The following is a 14,862-nucleotide window of genomic DNA, read 5'->3' as shown; positions in this document are numbered from 1 at the left end:
TTTTCTAACTCAGCAAAAGTGAAACTGTAAACTAATAAATAACAACAACAACAACAAAAATCGTATATTTAGTCTGACCACAGTATAGACAAGGTGAAACTGTAAACTAATCAATAACAACAGAAATAAAATAAAAATCATATCTAGTCTGACCCCAGTATAGACAAGGTGAAACTGTAAATTAATCAATAACAACAGAAATAAAAAAAAAACATATTTAGTCTGACCCCAGTATAGACAAGGTGAAACCTTTAATTAATCAATAACAACAGAAAAAAAAATCATATCTAGTCTGACCCCAGTATAGACACGGTGAAACTGTAAATTAATCAATAACAACAGAGAAAAAAAAATCATATCTAGTCTGACCCCAGTATAGATAAGATAGGAATGTCACTCACGGCAAATCCAGGTGGGCAACGGCACCGACCAGTGACTCTGTCACAGGTGCCATTGTGACGGCAGCGGCACCTTTCCTGGCAATTACTTCCCCATTGACCCTCGGGACACCCTGTTGATATGTAAAAAAAAAGTTATTAATATAAAAAAAATTAAGTAATGACATTAGAATAAAAGGTGAGAAAATCATTAATATAACAATTAAGTCATAAGATCATAATCGGCCATAAGGAATCATAAATGTAAAGATTCAGAAATGTGTCTACAGCAATGCACTTCTTACTGCTAATTTGTAAGTGATTATTTAATCAACTGTTTGGGGAATGTTCCAGCAGTTAAAAATATTTCATCATACTGATAACAAGCTAGAGAATATTATGAACACGGTGAAGCAATAACATATTTTTGAAACAATATTTATATCTTATTTAAAAACTGTTGGCAACAACTCAGAAAACCGAATGCAATATTGCCACTAAAATTATCGGTATGCCTGACTTCTTGTTAGCGATAATTATGTCTACAGGCAAGATCTTATAAGAAATGAACAATGTAATTGTTGGCAGGCCGTACTCAATACATATTTGATGCCATACATAAACCAGTGCCAGTAACAACGTACTGTAAAGACAGTTGGGTCCCATTGTGCCTGGGGGGCAGAGACAGACGCCAGTTACAGGGTCGCAGGGCCTGACCCCACACATGCAGGCCTTCGTGCAACCAGGTCCATACATCCCCTCGTCGCAAGCTGTAAAAAATCATATACACATATTAAATTACGTAGATGCAGAAGCACATGAGTAAAACAAAACTTAGACACAATCGGAAACAGATAAGTTGAGATAAAGAGAAAACCGTGTATTTCAACCACTGACTGTGATCCTCTTCAGCAGATACATATACCTACTGAAGAGGACCACAGTCAGTGGTCAAAATATACGGTTTACTCTGTACCTCACCTTATTTTTCTCCGAGAGTGGGTGTAAGTTTATATACATATAAAGAAGATATATTGATAGAAAAACAGATACACAGGCAAATAAACAAGGATACGGAATATAACAGTATTGGTTGCCTTGAGTTTTAGTAAGAGGAAACTCGTAGCTCCTCATCAACTAGTAGCGGTCTCTAGATAATTCCATACATAATCTCTGTAAAGAAACTTGGACTGTTGCCTGTGTTACATTAGTGTGAGTCTGTTTCCACTAATGGCTGATGATAAGAAGAAGTAGACTGTTGCAGGCGGTCGGTTCTCCTTTTGCCTAGATAAGTGGAAGAAAAATCGATGAATTTGATGAGATCTTGGACCAGATCTGAAGATCTGGATACTGGGTGACAGCTCCTCCAAGCTGCAGGATTGACTCAGGGCTCTTAATGACTTAACTTCCACCAACTTCACAGTGCACACGACAAAACCTTAAGAAATAGCACATGCACAAATTCTTCAGAAGCTTATACCACAATATACACAACATAACCTCGAGAGGATTGTGGTACTCGCCCACGCGACCGAAGCCCCTCCTGGGGCCTGTGTAGAGCCGGTGGCCGGGGATGTTTGCTGCAGTTTGGCCCTCAACTCTTGGGGTTAGGGGGTGGTCCCACGACGAAGACGCTGCATCACGCAAACAACACAACAAACACTCTATAAATGATTTGTGGGAAAACCCCGTTCCGGCCGTGGCATTCCTTGGAGAGACGGGACTGCTCGGACACACAACCTAGGGAATGACAACAACAAGAACAACAACATAACCTCGAGATTGGGACTTACGGTCAGAGCAACTGGGTCCGTGGAGACCAGGTGGGCAGTCGCGCATACATTGGCCAGTGTCCGGTTGGCATGTGGCCCCCTAGACACACTGGCACTTTTGCTGACACTCAAGGCCCCAAGTGCCCCGCGGGCACTCCTCGGAACAGTCGATGCCCATGAAGCCTGGCTTGCACTCACACGCTCCTGTCTATGAAGGAATGAGCACAGAAAAGTCGGGGATGGAACTCATAAGGTAGTTAGCACTCTGGTTAGGGTAAATATATATATACATATACATGTATATATGCACACGCACACACACACACACACACACACACACACACACACACACACACACACACACACACACATATATATATATATATATATATATATATACATATACTGTATATATGTATGTATATATATATATATATACACATATATCTGTATATATATATCTTTAGAATAGAAAATTGGGTGTTATGGAATTTCACATGCTCATACACCCACACCACGCAAAGGTTTAATTACTTGTTGTGCTCCCCGTTCTCTTTGTATTCTTTCTAATTAATATGCATGAAGCTCCTACTCATAACTCCGATGCTGAAGTCATTATCACTGGCAGGAATGTGTTTCCAATTCATGCATTTACAACATATTACAAGAGCAAAACATACAGGCTTAGATCTCTCCGTCCATAACGAGATACAGAAGTAAACATATATATATATATATATATATATATATATATATATATATATATATATATATATATATATATATATATGTATATATATATATATATATATATATGTATATATATATATATATATATATATATATATATATATATATATATATATATATATATATCCATTGTCCGTTCTGCGCGGTGGTTTGGCCTTTGTGCGTTTAGGACTTCATAATACCTTTTTGGCGTCACACGTTAATTCTCTAGCGCGAATCAAACCACCACCCTTTGAGCCGTTTTATTTTAACATCGGAACTCGAGTCCACTGGACTACAATGCTCCACTATTTTGAGATATAAACATAAAGAATTGAATACGAGGGAGAGAGTTCCTCTCCCTAGGAGAGAGCCCCTCCTCTCCCAGTGGGAGAGTAATTTACCTTCGGCTTACACTTGACAGTGTTTTTGTCCTCGCACTGGCAATGGTGCCGGCAGTTGGGACCCCACGACAGCCGCGGGCAGGCCATGTTGCACTTGGGTCCGAAGAGTCCCGGGTCGCACTCACAAAACCCGAAGAAGCGGTTGCATCGCATAGATGGGCACTGCATTGGGCACTTGCGGTCACATTTCTGCCCGTACATGCCTGAAGAACGAGTTGATGATATATATATATAGTGCATGTATGTATGTATGTATGTATGTATGTATGTATGTATGTATGTATGTATGTATGTATATATATATATATATATATATATATATATATATATATATATATATATATACTGTACAAAAATAGATAGCTTAATTAGTTAATTGATTATCTAATTAATCTGACACACATGACAAAACAAAGTATTGATGGAGGTTGGAGACTAAAGGAAGGTCTAAAAAGATTAAGGTTGTCAGTTCGGTGAGGGAGGCGAAAATAAACATTTTCTTCTTTTTGAACAATAAAACAAGGAAACGCAAGCCTTTATACATATTTTTTTCACTCGAGTGCGAACACACGCGCCTGTCTGTTTCTTCCCTGTTTCTGCCCACCCTCGCGTGTCTTTACTGGTTGTGTGTGTGGGCGTATTTGGTCTGTTGGTTTTGCATCACTCCTTCGTCACCATTTCCGCGCCCTTCGGGAGTCAAGTGTTACCTTCGGGGCATCCGTCCTCGCACCTGACGCCGCTAACCCCCGGGGGACAGGAGCATACCCCTGTGGCCGCGTCGCAGGTTCCTCCGTTTTCGCAGAGACACAGCTGCAACAGGATACAACGTGAGCGTTAAAGGTTAATTCCAACTGAGGTGAATGTGAATACATACATACATACATGAATACATACATACACACACGCATATATACATACATGAATACATACATACATACACAAACGCATATATACATACATGAATACCTAGACCTGACCAAATAAATATGAGTATATAGATAAATAAACGAATATGATAAAAAAAAATCAACAACAATTTATGTATGTAGAAAATTCCATTTTCTTTTTACCACACAACAGGTGTTTCTGTGCAATATGTTTTTTTTTCTTTTTGTAATTTGAGGAGATTGTACCATTCCATTATGTTAATGAGGCTGATCTTAATGCTGAATAAGGCATATTGACAAGACTATATCTAATATAGGACATTCCTTATACGTAAGTTACCATGCTAAGTTTCTGTTTCAACATTGTTCAGTGTCTGTTTCCCAACCCTTTTTTCAGGCGACCTCACTAATCTATTTGTATATGTGTTAATATATATGGTTATTGTATTGAATTCATATAATTTTGCAACAACAACAAAAATAGCAAACAAGAAGTCTTGGTGACCTCAGGAAAAACGCTTGGCAACCCCCAGTGATGGTGAACAGTGTTCTAGATAGTGATATTTATTACTATATGAAATTGCTGTAAAGTCTGTGAAAAATGAGGGAAAAGCATGTAGGAAGCTGTTTATGGAAGAATTTTATGAACATCTCAGTGTATAACTAGTAAATATTACAAAACGGAAGCAGATAAGCTACTTACGAGTAAGATACTGAATTAATAAAAACTCAGTTTAACCCATGAATTTAGAAAATACAAGGAAATCTCACACGAGAATCCATAATGGATGAAAAAATCTATAACGATCCAATTTGTAAACAAATTCCTGATCGCTCCAACCGGAAATTAGGTTCGTAGATTGATAACCTCCATCTATTCTTATTCATCTCGAATGACAGTCTTAGAAAAACTCTTATTCTCCTCATAAAAGGCCAGGAGACGCTCACGAGGAGAAGTTCGAGATCGAAGTGGCCGTAAGTGGCAGCTAGGAAATGAAGCGTCGATGTTCAAACAACTGAGAAGCTCCGCGCTCAAGGGAGACAACGTTTTCGATGGAGTCGTTCGTAGAGCAAAGCCGTGCAGGAAGACGCTGTTGCATTTTTCACCAGCATCCTACTCATCGATTTATCTATATATCTCTTTACTTATTCACCTGTTTATATGTTTATTTCTCTACTTACCTACTTACCTATTCATTTGCCTTGTGTGCATTTGGCCCACGAGTTAGATCCTCATCAAAGCTCAACTTACCTCGTTGCATCCCAGACCCCAAAACCCTTCTTTGCATTTCTCTCGGCAGGTGGATCCCGTCCTCCCCGGAAGGCAGAGGCATCCGGAATCCTCGGGGTCGCACTGTCCGGGGCAGTCGAAACAGGTGAAGGTGCAATTGTCCCCAAAGTAGCCTGGGGCGCAACCTAAAAATGGGAGAAGTAAATCAGTGTCAAGACATTTTACAGTCACCTAAGGGTCAATTTTTCACCTATTTAATCTATACATACATACATACATACATACATACATACATACATACATACATACATACATGCATACATACACACATACATACATACATACATACATACATACATACATACATACATGCACACACATACATACATATATACATACATACATACATACATACATACATACATACATACATACATACAAACATACAAACATACATACAAGTTATTTGGTAATTCGTTAACAAAAGTGGATAGTGAAAAAGATCTCGGCGTAATTATCAGTAACGACCTCAAATCATCCAAGCAGTGTATTTCAGCCTCTGAGAAAGCAAATAAGATTCTGGGACTGATTGCGCGATCTTTTGATTTCAAAAGTCCATCACTCATTAACAAGCTATATAAATCGTTAGTTTTTAGTTAGTTTTCTTTGTGATTTTAGTTTTAGTTAGTTTTAGTTAGTTAGTTTAGTTAGTTAGTTAGTTTATTAGTTTTCTTTTGATTTCAAAAGTCCATCACTCATTAACAAGCTATATAAATCGTTAGTTCGTCCACATTTGGAATATGCTGTTTCTGTATGGTCACCGAATCTCATTAAGGACATTGACAGACTGGAAAAGTACAACAGCGAGCCACAAAAATGATTCCAAATATCAAAAATAAATCATACGAAAATCGACGAAAACATATGAATCTGTTTTCCCTAAAAAAGCGTAGACTCAGAGGTGACTTGATACAGGTCTTTAAGATTTTAAAGGGAATTGACAACATCAAAAGTGACAAAATGTTCACATTGAATGAGAATCAGACAAGAAACAATGGTCTCAAACTGTCCGGAAATAGATTCAATTTGGAAGTAGGTAGAAACAACTTTGCCAACCGTGTAGTTAATGAATGGAATAAACTTCCTGCACAGGTAGTGCAATGTAGTTCAGTTCGAAGCTTTAAGAATCATTTAGATAAATACCTAAGTAAGATGCTGTAATGATTATAATTTATCTTATATTATTTGTTTTTGTTTTGTTATCATTTGTCTGTCTGATTTTCATTTATTATTAGTTATATGTCAATCTATTATTATTTGCTATTTACCTGTTTGTTTATTATTTAACTATACGTATGCATTTATTTATGTATTTTATTTGTTATTTACATTATTATAGTTTTTATTTATTGTTTTATTTTTGATATGATTTTTTTTTCGCATCCGACCTAGATATGGATCAAAAGGTCTCCTGTCGGCATGCTCCGCCTTTATAATCCTTTATACATACATACATACATACATACATACATACATGTATACATACATACATACATGTATACATACATATATATATACATATATATATATATATATATATATGTATATATATATATACATATATATATATATATATATATATATATATATATATATATATGAATGTATATTTGCATTCGCTTATTCATTTATCTATTTATTCATCTATCAATTTATTCACTTATTCGCATATTATTCATTTACTTATTAACCATTTAATCAGATAAAAAACTAATCAATCAATATATTCATGTATCTATTATTTATACTTCTTTATTCTGGGTCTATCCTATACTATACGGTGTAAGCCTTATGGTCTCTCGCAGTTTTCTTCATTCTTATATTCTTATGTATACTATGCTTGGAAAGCAATCAGAGCACTTGTCGTACGACACTGTTTGTGTGAGTGCGTGTGTGAGAGATTCATCATGGTCCTGGATCACGTGATGGACTCGTGACCGACAGCTATTTCCCTCCCGGAGGAGAGCTCACAGCTCATATATGACCGATCTATCGGTAATGCTTTGACCTTACACGCACACAGACCCCCACCTCCCCGCCCACGAGAATTGGAGTAACGATACGCAGCGCAGCGATACTGAAATTATTTCGGCCCTGGACGGGATTCGAACCCGGACCGCCGTAGTGGCAGCCGCGAACGCAACCACTGCACCGTGTGTTTGTGTGTGTGTGTGTGTGTGTGTGTGTGTGTGTGTGTGTGTGTGTGTGTGTGTGTGTGTGTGTGTGTGTGTGTGTGTGTGTGTGTGTGTGTGTGTGTGCTTGTGTGTTAATGTGAGTGTTGATATGTATATCTGTATGTGTTTGCGTGTGGTCATGTGTATGTACAGTATATGTGTATATTTATGTGTATACACCTGTATATTTATATGTATTTTATGTATATGTAAGAAACGACTAATACAGAATAGGCCTGGCTATAGAAACAAACAGATCCGGATGAAACCATCACACAGAAGACGACGAATAGCTCATCCTACAGTGCCTCAACCTTACCATACCCACATAAGAACACAATATATCTTCCTTGAGTGACCAATCCTCAGGTTGTTGCCTGTTACCTGGGAGACGTGGATTTCCTACACGAAAGACCAGAAGCAATGGATTGATTATGTGCATATACATGCCCTTGTATGTGCATGAGCATGTGTATGTGTAGTGTTGATGTATGTGCATATGTATGTGTATGTGTATATGTATGGGCATTGCTGATAACCACAAAGAAAACCTAAAGATGTGAAATATCACGAAAGCGCTCGGCAATTCTAGTTTCTTTTCCGGTTCTCTTTGTGGTTATCAGCAATTTATTGAATCACGTGATTTTGTGATATTTTTGCATGTATGTGCATGTATATGTCCATGGTTATGCGTAAGTGTATATATATATATATATATATATATATATATATATATATATATATATTTATTTATTTATATATATATTTATATATATATATATAGATATATATATATATATATATATATATATATATACATATATATATACAGTATACAGTATATATTTATATATATATATATATACATGTATGCTAATAAGAACACGGGTACGTGTGTTCACTTCTGCAAAGTAGACCACTTGGAAAAAGAAACTAACGAAGCAGAGCGCTTCGTTAGTTTCTTTTTCCAAGTGGTCTACTTTGCATATATATATATATATATATATGTGTTAGTGTGTGTGTGTGTGTGTGTGTGTGTGTGTGTGTGTGTGTGTGTGTGTGTGTGTGTGTGTGTGTGTGTGTGTGTGTGTGTGTGTGTGTGTGTGTGTGTGTGTGTGTGTGTGTGTGTGTGTGTGTGTGTGTGTGTGTGTGTGTGTGTGTGTGTATTTACCTAGTTGTATTTACCTAGTTGTATTTTGCGGGAAGGGGAGCTATGCTCGTGTTGTCCCACCATTGTATCTCTCAGTGTCTAGTTTGCTTTTAAACTCGTGAATGGTTTTTGCGCTTACTATTTCATTATCCAGTTTGTTCCAAGTGTCTAAAAATCTATGTGGAAAACTGTTTTTCTTCAGTTCTCTTCTATAGCTATGTTTTCTTAATTTCCTTCCATGTCCTCTTGTGTTTCTCTTGTCCCAGTTTAGTAATTCTTCTCTATCAAGTATCTCTGTGCCTTTCATGATTCTGTAGATGGTCAGTAGGTCTCCTCTCTCTCTTCTTTGCTCCAGTGTCGGTAGCTCCAGTTTAGCCAATCTCTCCTCGTATGATAGGTTTGCAAGTGCAGGTGCCATTTTTGTAGCTGCTCTTTGGATTCTTTCTATTTTCTTTATGTTCTTTTTGGTACTGGGGGACCACAATGTCGCCGCATACTCTAGTCTAGGCCTTATCAATGTAACCAATATTTTCTTTATCATGTCTTCGTCCAGGTAAGCAAAAGTCTCCCCGACAATTTTGTTAATCTGTGTATCATAGGACAAGTCGTTTGTGATAATAACTCCCAAGTCTTTTTCGGATCCTACTTTCTTTACTTCCTTGGTTCCAATTGTATATTTTCTTGATATTCTGTTTTTGCTTTTTCCAAACTCCATTATGCTACACTTCTTAGTATTAAAATCCACTTCCCATTTTTGACTCCAGTTCCATACCCTATTCAGATCTTCTTGCAGTGCTTCACAGTCCTTATCAGTTTCTACTTTCCTTAACAGTTTGGCGTCATCAGCAAAGAAGCTCATGTAACAGTGCATGCCCTCGTCCATATCATTCATATAGATAGCAAACATTATTGGAGCCAGTACAGATCCTTGCGGTACTCCACGGATCACCTCTTTCCAATCTGAATATTTTTCTCTGAGTACTACTCTCATCTTTCTTCCAGTCAGGAAGTCCTCCATCCATTTTAGTTGGTTCCCTCGTATTCCTCCTATGTGTTCAAGTTTTTTTTAGTAGTTTTCTGTGTGGTACTTTGTCAAATGTTTTTTGCAAGTCTAGGAATGCACAATCAGCCCATCCGATTCTTTCTTGCACTATGTCTATTAGTCTTGAGTAGAAGCATATCAAGTTTGTGGTGCATGATCTACTTTGTCTGAACCCGAATTGTCTTGGGTTTAATATGTTGTTATGTTCCAGGTGTTTTACCCATCTATTCTTGATGATTTTCTCACAAATTTTGGCTATAGTGCTTGTTAGTGATACTGGTCTATAGTTGGTGGGTTCTTCCTTGTTTCCTCCTTTATATATTGGTACAATGTTAGCATTTTTCCAGTCATTAGGTATCTTTCCTTCCTTGAGTGAGCTATTTATTATGATGTGTATTTTGTCCGTTAGCTCTCCTTTGCATTCTTTTAGAATCCAATTTGCAATTCCATCCGGGCCATGTGATTTTCTGACGTCCAATTTTGATAGATGTTCTGATATTTCTTTTTGTGATGTAAATTCACTCATGTGGGGAGAATGTTTGTTATTATCTACGTCCCAATTTTGTATTTTCTCTCTGGTGAAGACAGATTTAAAGTGGTTGTTCATGATTTCGGCCATCTCTAATTCTTCTGTGTATTCTATATTTCCTTGACGTAGTTTCACTAGTTCCTGTTTGGTTTTAAGTTTACCATTTACATACCGGTAGAATAGCTTGGGCTGATCTTTGCATTTATCTATAATATCCTTCTCATGGTTCCTTTTCTCCTCTCTTCTCACATTAACATACTCATTTCTATAGTTTATATAAATTTGCCATTTGCTTTGTTTTTTGTCTTTTCTCCACCTTTTCCAAGCTTTGTCCCTTCTGTCTTTTGCCTCACTGCATCTTTTGTTGAACCAACATTTAATGTACTCTCTCTCTCGCTTTTTTCTTGGTACATGCCTGTTTACCCCTTAATTGTAATTATACAACAGTATGTTCCATTTCTCTTCCACTGTTGTCTCTTCCATATAGAATTTTTCCCAGTTTGCATTCTGGAAGAACGTCTTTAGTTTTGCAAAGTCTGTTTTGTTGTACATCAATCTTCCTTTCCTATGCTTTTCGCTCCTCTTCATCTCTATTTCTTGCTTTAGTACAGTTTCGATGAGTACATTGTCACTCTTTCCAATTGGTGTCTTGTAGTGGACTTTGTCCACTATTTCAGGTTCCGTTGTAAATATTAAATCTAGATTTGATGGCTCTTCATTGTTTCTGTATCTTGTGTTTTCATTGACCCACTGGGTCATTGTGTACTCCATGGTCATGTCTAGCAGTACATTGCCCCACACGTCATCTCCTCGCACTGTCATGTTGTCCCAACAAATTTCTTTGCAATTGAAGTCTCCCATAATTACTAGATTACCCTTACCCATTAGTATCTCATTTAGTGATTTTCTTGTATCTTCTAGCATTTTTGTGTGTTCGTTTTCTTTCCAAGCATTCGTTCTTGGGGGCACATAGGTCACCACAAACTTTCTACTTTTCATATTCTTGCCTTCGACTTTTATCATGATCAGTTCAACATTACCTTTGCCCTCTGCAATTTTTGTCACGTTTAGGTCTTTCTTGGCCAAGAACATGATTCCCCCTCCCTGCTTTTTGTCCCTGTTTCTTATCCAGTAATTGTATAGCCCTTGTCCAATATCAATAGATGGTATTTCTCCTCTTAGTTTAGTCTCTACAATTCCCATTATGTCTGGTTTTTCTTCTAACAGATAATCATTGAGTTCGTTCAGATCTGAAATTAATCCGTCAATGTTAGTATAGGCCACTTTTCATTTTCTTCCTTCTCCATTATCTTTTCTGTGTGTGTGTGTGTGTGTGTGTGTGTGTGTGTGTGTGTGTGTGTGTGTGTGTGTGTGTGTGTGTGTGTGTGTGTGTGTGTGTGTGTGTGTGTGTGTGTGTGTGTGTGTGTGTGTGTGTGTGTGTGTGTGTGTGTGTGTGTGTGTGTATGTACATGTTTTGTGTGTATGTGTATTTGTATGAATGAACGTGTATGTACTGTATGTGCATGTATATGTTCATAGGTATGCGTAAGTATATATGTATATATATATATATATATATATATATATATATATATATATATATGTATATATGTACATGTTTTGTGTGTATGTGTATTTGTATGCATGAGCGTGTATGTGTGTGGCTTTGTGTATGCATTAGCATACGTATGTGAGTTTATTTGTGTGTATGTGCAGGTGCGTGTTTTCATCCACCCACTATTGTATGTGTGTATGAGCCCACGCAAGCCTTATCGCGTTGTGTACTTGATACCTACATGACACTCCTACACGGTGTCACTCCAAGTACCCCCACACACTCCCCGGAAGTGGTAAAATGACTCCAAGTGACTCACGTGACTCCAGACTGGTGTAAGCAGACTGATCCGCGTACGTGAAGATCGTGTTCGTCATATCTGTGGTGTTCAGGGTGTCTTCTCTCGTCTTTATATCTTCCTCGTCCTCCTCCTCCTGCCCGTACCTGTCTTCCCCGTAGTGTATGTAATCTTTGTAATCTCCGGAATAATTGGTGTAATCAGTCCTGAAGTTCCTGTAGTCCTTGTAGTCTATGGTGGTCTCCACTTTCGTCGTCTTCTGGACTTCTGTGTTGTAGTCATAATCTGCCACTGGAAAAGAGAAGAATTCAGGCTCAAACAATAGCTGTATTATATATATATGTATATATATACATATATATATAAATATATATATATATATACATATATATACATATATATATATATATACATATGCTGATAAGAACACGGGTACGTGTGTTCACTTATGCAAAGTAGACCACTTGGAAAAAGGAAACTAACGAAGCAGAGCGCTTTCGTATATTACATCTTTAGTGCAACAAGTACAAAGTAATAGAAATGCATACATAATATATACACGAAACAAAGGAACAAGGACAGTTTGGATATGGGTAGCGGCCAATTACCCCCTGGGGGGCGGAAGGTCATTGTCAATTAACTTATGATGGTGGGGCGACATCAGTCCTTCCATCTTACGTTTGGCTTCTCCTCCATGCTAACCTCGAAGTTCCCTAGACTGTAAACTGTTTTTCTTTGTCATATTTTTTCTCAAAATTCCAAACCTATAGGGCAAAGTTGACGTCTTCAGCCGCAGTTTACGCGTCTCCTGGCGTACACATCTCACCACCATCTTCACCATCTTCTCCAAAGAGGTCGACCCATCAGAGTAGTATGTACAGACATATATGAATACATACATTACATATGAACACGCATGCATATTTACATATATACATGTATGCATACATACATACATTCATACATACATACATTCATACATACATACATGCATATATACGTACATACATACATACATAAGAACATAAGAATGGAGGAGCCTATAAGGCCTATACTAGGTAGTTCTATGTGCATTACCACCTATAATCCCCATCTAATTATCTAACCTTCTAACAACCAATAGTTTCAGCACTCACTACATGTTTACTTTGTTAACATCTCGATTAGTAAACCAGTTCTTGCCTATATCTTTCTAAATTTTTATTTTCTCCAATCCAAGTCCATTACTACGAGTCCTGCCCTGCTGTCTTAATATGATGACAGTGTCTGCATCACCTTTGTTAAAGCCCTTGATCCATTTGAATGCCTTTATTAGTTCATCCCGCACTCTACGTCTTTCCACATAGTTTAAGTTAAGGTGCCTAAATTTGTCCTCTTAGAATAAATTTCTAAGCCCTTCTATCATTTTGGTCATTCTCCTCTGTACTGATTCTACTGAATTAATATCCATTCTATAGTATCGAGACCAAAACTGTATCATATAGTCAAGGATGGGTCTAACTATCGCTAGATAGAGTTTGATAACTACATCTGCACTTTTTTTTGTAACCACCCTGTTAGCTCTATTGCTGGCAGTAAAGCTGTTTCCTGGATTTAAGGACAGAAATCACTAACACTTCCAAGTCTTTTTCCCATTCTGTTTTCTCTGAAATAGTGTTATCTAAGCTATACCTGTTTTCTGGGTTGTGTAAACCTACTTTTAACACACTGCATTTTGAGATATTGCTATTTTACTGACCATGCAAACAGTTTTTCAAGATCCTCCTGCAGTATCCCAGTGTTTTCTCCAGACCTAAAATGACGTCTTATTTTAGTGTCGTCCACAAACTTACTAACATTACTATTAATCCCATTGTCCGAGTCGTTTACAAAGGATTACAAAGGATTACAAAGGCGGAGCATGCCAACAGGAGACCTTTTGATCCATATCTAGGTCGGATGCGAAAAAAAAATCATATTAATAATAAAATAATAAATAAAAACTATGATAATGTAAATAACAAATAAAATACATAAATAAATGCATAGGTATAGTTAAATAATAAACAAACAGGTAAATAGTAAATAATAATAAATTGACATATAACTAATAATAAATGAAAATCAGACAAACAAATGATAACAAAACAAAAACAAATAATATAAGATAAATTATAATCATTACAGCATCTTACTTAGGTATTTATCTAAATGATTCTTAAAGCTTTGAACTGAACTACATTGCACTACCTGTGCAGGAAGTTTATTCCATTCATTAACTACACGGTTGGCAAAGTTGTTTCTACCTACTTCCAAATTGAATCTATTTCCGGACAGTTTGAGACCATTGTTTCTTGTCTGATTCTCATTCAATGTAAAAATTTTGTCACTTTTGATGTTGTCAATTCCCTTTAGAATTTTAAAGACCTGTATCAAGTCACCTCTGAGTCTACGCTTTTTTAGGGAAAACAGATTCATATGTTTTAGTCGATTTTCGTATGATTTATTTTTTATATTTGGAATCAGTTTTGTGGCTCGCCGTTGTACTCTTTCCAATCTGTCAATGTCCTTAATGAGATTCGGTGACCATACGGAAACAGCATATTCCAAATGTGGACAAACTAACGATTTATATAGCTTGTTAATGAGTGATGGACTTTTGAAATCAAAAGATC

General features: G+C 36.9%; 1 pseudogene; it reads right to left on the bottom strand.

Annotated features, from left to right (window-relative positions):
* LOC143029191 (uncharacterized) overlaps window positions 1–12,464 on the bottom strand; it is a 29,000-nt pseudogene extending 16,536 nt beyond the window's left edge.
* Window positions 12,465–14,862: the final 2,398 nt, after the last annotated feature.

The sequence above is a fragment of the Oratosquilla oratoria genome, chromosome 10, assembly GCF_046742065.1.
Source record: "Oratosquilla oratoria isolate Oo_2021 chromosome 10, ASM4674206v1, whole genome shotgun sequence".
NCBI lineage: Eukaryota > Metazoa > Arthropoda > Malacostraca > Stomatopoda > Squillidae > Oratosquilla > Oratosquilla oratoria.
This window is presented reverse-complemented; position numbering and strand designations above follow the sequence as displayed.